Raw genomic sequence first — 8,619 nt, 5'->3', positions numbered from 1 at the left:
TGAACTGCCATGTGGGAATTGAACCTGAGTCTTCTGGAAAGACAGCCAGTGCTCTTAACCACTGAGCCATCTCACCAGCACAGGGTACAGTATGTCTTTAATCCCAGCTCTCAGGAAACAGGCAGGAGAACCTCTGAGTTTAAAGCCAGCATGGTCTACATAGCAAGGCAAGCTCCAGGACAGCCAGGGAGGTGAGGAGATACAGCCTGTCTCAAAATAAATGAATACATACATAAATAATAATAAAAATTTTAAAAAAGGAAGGAAGAAAGAAAACAAATGAAGAAAAGACTTTTAAAAAGGAAGGAAAGTGTGCAGACTGTTTCTGTCGACTTAAAGAAAAACTAGACACATCTGGGAAGAGGGTTCCTCACTGGCCTGTAGGAAAACCTGTGCAGCATTTTCTTGATGACAGCTTTCTGTGGGAGGGCCCAGCTTGCTGTAGGTGGTGCCACCTCTAGGCAGGTGGTCCTGGTTATACATGAAAGTATAAGTATATAGTATAGCTAAGGAGGATTAGGGAGCAAGCCAGTAAAGAGTGTTCCTTCGTGGTCTCTGCAGTACCTGCCCTGCCTCCCTTTGTGATGGATTATAAATTGTAAAGTGAGATGAACCCTTTCCTCCCCAGCTTGCCTTTGTTGGTGTTTTCCTCACAGTGGAACCCTAACTAGGAATGAAGGGACCATGATGGTTTCCTGCTCCTCTGTTGAAAGCCACTATCTGGGCTGAAGTTTGGAGTCTTGAGGGTCTATCAATAGGGCTAATTTGACTCTTTTCTAGTTGTAGCCTCTTTATTTGTTTGTTTTTGTTTTTGGAGACAGGGTTTTTCTGTGTAGCTTTGGAGGTTGTCCTGGCACTCACTCTGTAGACCAGGCTGGCCTCGAACTCACAGAGATCCACCTGCCTCTACCTCCCCAGTACTGGGGAGCTGCTAGTTGTAGTTTTTTGTTGTTTGTTTTGTTTACCTTGAAAACTTCAAACAGCAAACACTTTGTGTTTCCTATTTAATCTAATCGTTGGCTCTAATTTTGTCATACACAGCCTTTATTTTGAGCTAATTTTTAAAATTATGCTTTAAAGTGTGTGTATATGCCCACGCACATGCTCTCTCTTGCATGTGTGAAAGCCAGAGGACAATGTGTAGGAGTTAACTCTTATTCCACTATTCAGGTCAGGTTTGGTGGCAAATATTCTCACTATTGAGCCATGTAGCCTACTCTTCAGGTCTTTCAACATGAAGAGATTGATCTTTGTTCAGGGTCTTCCCTGCAGCCATTGGGATGAATATAGGGTATCTGCACCAGAATCTACTTATGCGTTGGAATACATTTGTTTTTTGCATATGTGGAAACATTCTTGCATGCCTGGAATTAAACCAACCTGGTGATGGTTACAGCCTTTTTAATGTGCTATTGAATTCAGCTTGCAAATATTTTATTGCACAATAAGTTCATAAGGGAAATTGGACCATAGCTTTTGTTGTTGTTATTAAAGTCATTTTTATTTTATGTGTGTGGGTGTTCTGCCTTCGTGCAGATTGCCTATGAAGGTCAGAGGAAGGCATCAGATCCCCTGGAACTGTAGTCATGGAAGATTGTGAATCAACAAACCCTGAGTCCTCCTTGAGAAGAGCGAGTGCTCTCAACCCACCAAGTTCTCCCTGCAGCCCTCATTAGCACCTGGTTTAACATCAGTTATGCAGGCTAGATGTTATGAGTCGGGTGGATGAGGATCCTGTTTCTGCACTTGGTGGAATTTGGAGCGAATCCTGGTTCTTGCTCATTCAGAGTCATGATTCTGTTTCACACTCATGTCAATGGGGATCTAGTTAAGGTTTTTATGTTGTTTTAATGGAGGTAGGTCATATGTGTCTAGGACTTTGTCCATTTCGTCTAGATTTCCCAGCTTTTCAAAATATAAGTTTTCAAAACATCCCCTCACAATCTCCTGGGGTTTCATTTGTATCTGTTGCAATGTCTCCATCTATTACCTATAATTCAAAACATATTTGGCTCTTCTCTCACAGACAGGACCTTTATATTCAAAACATATTTGGCTCTTCTCTCACAGACAGGACCTTTATCTCTGAGAAGGGGAGGCTGTTGCAGGTATTGTGACCTCCACAGAAGCTAGGTTTCAATATCCCACCCCTACACTTGGGAGAACTGTGGGTGTGTGTTGTGGAGACAAGACTTGATTTTTCACAGAACCTATTGACTTTACCTTTTAGATGAAGGATGGATGTGTTTCTCTGCTGGGGAGCCAGCGGGCAAAGCCCTGGGCTACTTTCTGCTGGGACACCTTTTCCTGTCTCTGCATATTAGCCCCCTTATCACATGTGTGTGCATGGTGCACACACACACACTCCCAAACTCAGAGATCCACCTGCTTCTGCCTCCTGAGTGTTGGGGTTAAAGGCATGCATCACCACACCCAGCTCATTTTTCTTAACAACAGAATAAATTGTATATTTATACACCATACCAGATTCCCATTATCCCTTCATCAACTAATAGACATCTAGACTTTTTCTTTGATCTGTTTGGGGGTATTTTTGTTTTTAAAGATTTAAATGTTTTGTCTACAAGGCTCTGTGTGTCTGGCACTCCTGGGAGCCAGAAGATGGTATTAGATACTCTGGAACTGAAGTATTGGATAGTTGTGAACCACTGCGTAGGTGATGGAAACAAAAAGAACCCAGGTCATCTGTGAGAGCAATAGGTGATTAAAAACTACTGAGCCATGTCTCCAGCCTCAAGGAGCTAATTTTTGTGTAGGGTGAGATATAAGAATTTAGTTTCCTTCTTCTACATTTACATATCAGTTTTCCCAGCACCATTTGTTGAAGATGCTAACTTTTCTCCAATATGTATCTTTATGAAAACTGAGGTGAGTTTAGTTGGACAGGCTTGTACCTCTATCCTTACATTGCTCTACATGTCTGTTCTGTGTCGGTACTATGCTGGTTTTATTACTATGGTTCTGTAATATAACTTGAAATCATGTATGGTGATACCTCCAGCGATATTGTGTTTAACTCCAGGATTGCTTATAATTCCATATGAATATTTTTGTTTTTATTTCTGATGAATTATGGAATTTTGATCAGTATTACAATGAATCTATAGACTGCTCTGGTCAGAGTTCTTTTCACAAAATTCTTCCAATCCATGTAAGGCCTTTCCATTATCTGATGTCTTCCTCAATTTTTTTGTTCTTCAGTGTTTCACTATAGAGGTCTGTCATATCCCTAGTTGAGTTTATCAAACCATTTTGGCACCTGTGGAATAAGCCTAACTTGATCATAATGATCTTTCTTGTGTATAATAATTTGATTTGGAAGTATTTTGTTGAGAAAATTTTCATCTATATTCAACAGCAAGATTAGTGTATAATTTTCCTGTGTCTTCTATCTAGCTTCATGAAAAGAGGTTGGTAATGTTCCTTCTAAATTTGAGAAGCCCTGCTGTGAACTCTTCAAAGGTCTGGTAGAATTCACCAGTGAATCCATCTGGGTCTGGTCTTTTTTAGTTGGGAGGGTTAAAATTACTGATTCCATCACTACTTGTTATTTATCTCATTTTGGTTTAATTTTGGTAGGTCATATGCATTTAGAAATTCAAATACTTCTAGATTTTCCAATTTAGTGGAATGTTTTCAAGGTAAATCTAATGGTATTCTGAATTAAATTGTTTTATCTGTTGTAAAAGCTTTTCAATTCTAATTTACTTTAACTTGGCTCTTTTTGTTTTGGTTAACTTGGCTAAATGTCAATACATTTGTTTCCAAAGAATCAATTCTGTTTAATTGATGTCTTTACATTTTATTTTCCCTTTCATTAATTTCTGCCCTGACCTTAATGATTTCCATGTACTGATTTGGGGTTTGGCTTATTCTTTTTCTAGAGCCCTAGCATATACCATTCGAGACTAAATTTCCTAATGTAAGCATTGGAACTATACATTTACCTTCTGGAGTACTTTCACTGGATACCACAGGTTTCAGGATGTGTTTTCATTTCAGATTCTACAAATTGTTTTCTTGATTTCTTTTTATTTCTTATTTTACATATTGATCCCAGTTCCCCCTCCTTCCTTCCCATGCCCCCCCAACCACCCTCCCATCCCATTCTCCACCACCACTCCACAGGGAGGGCGATGCCTTTCAGGAAGATCATCAAAATCTGTCAAGTCATTTGGAGTAGGGTGTAGGCCTTCCCTCTTGCCTCTAGGCTAAGGGAGTCTCCCTCTATGGGGGATGTGCTCCCAAAGTCCTTTTGTGCACCAGGGATACATCCTGGGTCCATTGTCAGAGGTCCCTTAGACTGCTCAGGCCTTCTAGCTTAGACCCATGTTCAGGGGGTCTGAGTCAGACCAATGCTGTATTCCCAGCTATCATCTGGGGGCCCATTAGCTCCTCCTTGTTCAGGTCATCTGTCTCTGGGGTTTTGTAGCCTGATCTTGTCCTCCCTCTCTGCATCTGGATTCCGGTTCAGCTCAGTGTTTAGCTGTGGGTGTCTGCTTCTGTTTCCATCAGCTACTAGATGAGGGCTCTATGATGGGGGATAAGTTGGTCATCAATCTCATTATCAGGGAAGGGCATTTATGGTAGCCTTTCCACTGTTGCTCAAATTGTTAGTTGGGGTCAGTCTTGTAGGTCTCTGGAAATTTCTCTAGAGTCAGTTTTTTCTTGAAACCTATAATGGTCTTTTAAGGTCTCTTTTATGGTCTCTCTTTCTCTCATCTATTCCTACCCTGACTTAATCTTCTAGTCCCACGTGCTTTCCTCTCCTCCCCTTCTCTTTCTCCTAGCTCCCTCTCCACTCACTGCACACCCTCCTCTCCCACCCTCCCCCTGCCAACTCCCAATATGTATCCTGCTAGTTTGCTGAAGATGTTTCTCAGCTGTAGGCAGCTGTAGGAGTTCCCTGGTAGAGTTTTTTGGGTTGCTTATGTAAACTATCATATCATACGCAAATAGTGAAAGTTTGACTTTTTTTCTTTCCAATTTGTATCCCCTTGATCTCCTTTGCTGTCTTATTGCTTTAGCTAGAACTTGCAAGTACAATATTGAAGAGATAGGGAGAGAGAGAGTGCAGCCTTGTCTTGTTCCTGATTTTAGAAGAATTGCCTTAAACTTCTCTCCATTCAGTTTGATGTTGGCTGTTGGTTTACTGTATATTGCTTTTATTATGTTTAGTTATGTTCCTGTTATCCCTGGTCTCTCCAAGACCTTTATCATGAAAGGGTGTTGAATTTTGTCAAAGGCCTTTTCAGCATCTAGTGAGATGACCGTGTGATTTTTCTTTTTCAGTTTTGTGTATATGGCGGATCACGTTGATAGATTTTCGTATGTTGAGCCATCCCTACAACTCAGGAATGAAGCCTACTTCGTCATGGTGGATGATATCGCTGATGTGTTCTTGGATTTGATTTGCCAGTATTTTATTGAGTATTTTAGCATCAGTGTTCATGAGGGCTATTGGTCTGTAGTTCTCTTTCTTAGTTGTGTTTTTGTGTGGCTTGGGTACCAAGGTGATTGTGGCCTCATAAAAAGAGTTTGGTAATGAACTTTCTGTCTCCATTGTGTGGAACAATTTGAGTATTGGTATTAGCTCTTCTTTGAATTTCTGGTAGAATTCTGCACTGAAGCCATCTGGCACTGGGCTTTTTTTGGTTGGGAGGCTCTTGATGGCTGCTTCTATTTAATTAGGGGTTATAGATCTATTTAAGTTGTGTATCTGTTCTTGATTTAATTTTGGTAAGTGATAGTTATCCAGAAATTTGTACATTTCCATTGAATTATCAAATTTTGAGTACAGGTATGATCTGAAAATTGTCTGATTTCTTCTGTGTCCGTTATGTCCCCCTTTTCATTTCTGATTTTGTTAATTTGCATGTTCTCTCTCTGCTTTTTCATTAGTTTAGTTAAAGTTTTGTCTATCTTGTTGATTTTTCTCGAAAAACCAACTCTTTGTTGCATTGATTTTTTTTTTTTTTGTATTGTTTTCCTGGTTTCTACTTTATTGATTTCAGCCCTCAAATTGATTATTTCCTGGCATCTACTCCTCCGCGGTGAGTTTGCTTCTTTTTGTTCTAAGACTTTCAGTTGTGTTATTAATTCTCTAATGTGACGATCCTCGTTTTCTTCATATGGGCACTTAGTGCAATGAACTTCCCTCGTAGCACTGCTTTCAAAGTGTCCCATAAGTTCGGGTATGTTGTGTCTTCATTCTTGTTGACTTGTAGGAAGTCTTTAATTTATTTATTCTTTGACCCAGGTATGGTGCAATTGCGCATTGTTCAGTTTCATGAGTTTGTAGGGTTTCTGCAATTTGTGTTGTTGAATCCCAACTTTAAAGCATAGTGGTCTGATAAGATACAGGGGACTATTCCAATTTCTTTTTTTTTTTTTTTTAATCTGTTGAGGTTTGTTATGTTGCCTAGTATGTGGTCAATTTTAGAAAAGGTCCCATGTGGAGCTAAGAAGGTATATTCTTATGTTTGGATGGAATGTTCTATAGATGTCTGTTAAACCCAATTGGGACATAACTTCTGTTAGTTCTTTTGTTTTTTTTTTTGTTTGTTTGTTTGTTTTTATTTTTTGTTGTTGTTAAGTTTCTGTCTGGTGGTCCTGTCTAGCAGTGAGAGTGGGGTGTTGGAATCTCCCACTATGAGTGTGTGAGGTTTTATGTGAGCTTTGAGTTTTCATAGCATTTCTTTTGTGAATATAGGTGCTTTCTTTGTAGTTGGGGCATAGATGTTCAGAATTGAGACTTTGTGCTGATGGATTTCTCCTGTGATTAATACAAAATGAATTTCTTCATCCCTTTTGATTTTGGTTTGAAGTCTAATTTCTTAGATATTAGGATAGCCACACCTGCTTTCTTCTTGGGTCCATTTGATTGGAAGATCTTTTCCCAGCCCTTTACCCTGAGGGTAATGTCTATCTTTAAACTTAGATGTATTTCTTATATGCAGCAGCAGGATGGATTATGTCTTGGTATCTATTCTGTTAGCCTATGTCTTTTTATAGGCGAGTTAAGATCATTAATATTGAAGGAGAGTAAGGACCATTGATTGTTAATGCTTGTTTGTTTTAGTTTTGTTGTTGGCAGCAGTATTGATTATATTTGCCCTGCTTTATCCTTTGGGTTCTGGTGAAGTGGGATTATCTATTGACTATGTCTTTGTGAGCGTAGTTAACTTCCTTGGGTTGGAGTTTTCCTTCCAGAACTTTCTGTAGGGCTGGATTTGTAGATATGTATTGTAAAAATCTGGCTTTATCATTGAATATCTTGTTTTCTCTGTCTATAATGATAAGAGAATTTTGCTGGGTATAGTAGCCTGGGCTGGCATTCGTGGACTCTTAGTACTTGTAGAACATCTATCCAGGACCTCCTGGCCTTCAGAGTTTCCATGGAGAAGTCAGGTGTAATTTTGATTGGTCTGCCTTTATGTTACCTGGCCTTTTTCTTTCACTGCTCTTAATATTCTTTCTTTATTCTGTATGTTAGGTGTTTTATTATGTGTGAGGGGTCTTTTTTCTTTGGTCCAGTCTATTTGGTGTTCTTGTACTTTTCATGGGCATATCCTTCAGACTGGGAAAATTTTCTTCAATGATTTTGTGAAATATGTTTTCTGCACCTTTGAGCTGGGCTTCTTCGCCTTCTATGCCTATTATTCTTAGGTTTGGCCTTTTCACGATGTCCCACATTTCCTGGATGTATTGTGTTAAGGATTTGTTGGATTTAAGATTTTCTTTGATCGATGAATCTATGTCCTCTAGTTTATCTTCAGCGCCTGAGATTCTCTTCCATCTCTTATATTCTGTTATGCTTGCATCTGTAGTTCCTGATTGTTTGCTCAGCTTTTCTGTTTCCAGCATTCCCTCAGTTTGTGTTTTCTTTACTGTCTCTATTTCAGTTTTCAAGTCTTAAAACATCTGTTTGATTTTTCTTGGCTTTCCTTACCTTAAGAGATTTATTCATTTCTTTTTTCTTCATTCCTTTAAGGGATTTCCTCATATCGTCTTTGAGGAGCTCTATCATTTTTATGAAGTTATTTTTTAAGTCATTCTCTTCTACTTCATCTGCTTTGAGGTGTTCAGGTCTAGTTGGTGTAGAGTCCCTAGATTCTGGTGGTGTCATGTTTGTCTTTATATTGTTAGGTATTTTCTTGTATTACCATCTTCCTATTGCTTCTCCCAGTGGGTGCAGGTGGAGTCTGTCTACTCTACTCTCCCCGTGGGCGTAGGTGGGTCAGGAGTTTGATGTCTGTAGCTCTGGGTGGTCCAAGCTCTCTAGGAGGTCTCTCCTCTGGCAGAGGCCCTGAGATGGGGGTCAAAGATCAGGCAGGCAGGAACTCAGGATGTTCCTGCATGGATATGCGGGTCTCTGGCAGAGGCCCCTGTTTCTTGATTTAAGGACTCGATTATTCAAAAGTGTATTGTTTCATCTTCATGAGTTTGTTTGTTTCTCTTGGTATTTATTTGTCGTGTTATTACATTTCAATTAGATAAGATACAAAGAATTATTTCCAATTTCTTGCATTTGTTGAGACTTGTCTTGTGTTATAATATGTGGTCTATTATGGAGTAAGTTCCATGGGATGCTAAAAA

Source organism: Phodopus roborovskii, unplaced genomic scaffold (genome assembly GCF_943737965.1).
Source record: "Phodopus roborovskii unplaced genomic scaffold, PHOROB, whole genome shotgun sequence".
In the NCBI taxonomy this organism is placed as follows: Eukaryota; Metazoa; Chordata; class Mammalia; order Rodentia; family Cricetidae; genus Phodopus; species Phodopus roborovskii.
Note: the sequence above shows the minus strand (reverse complement) of the source record.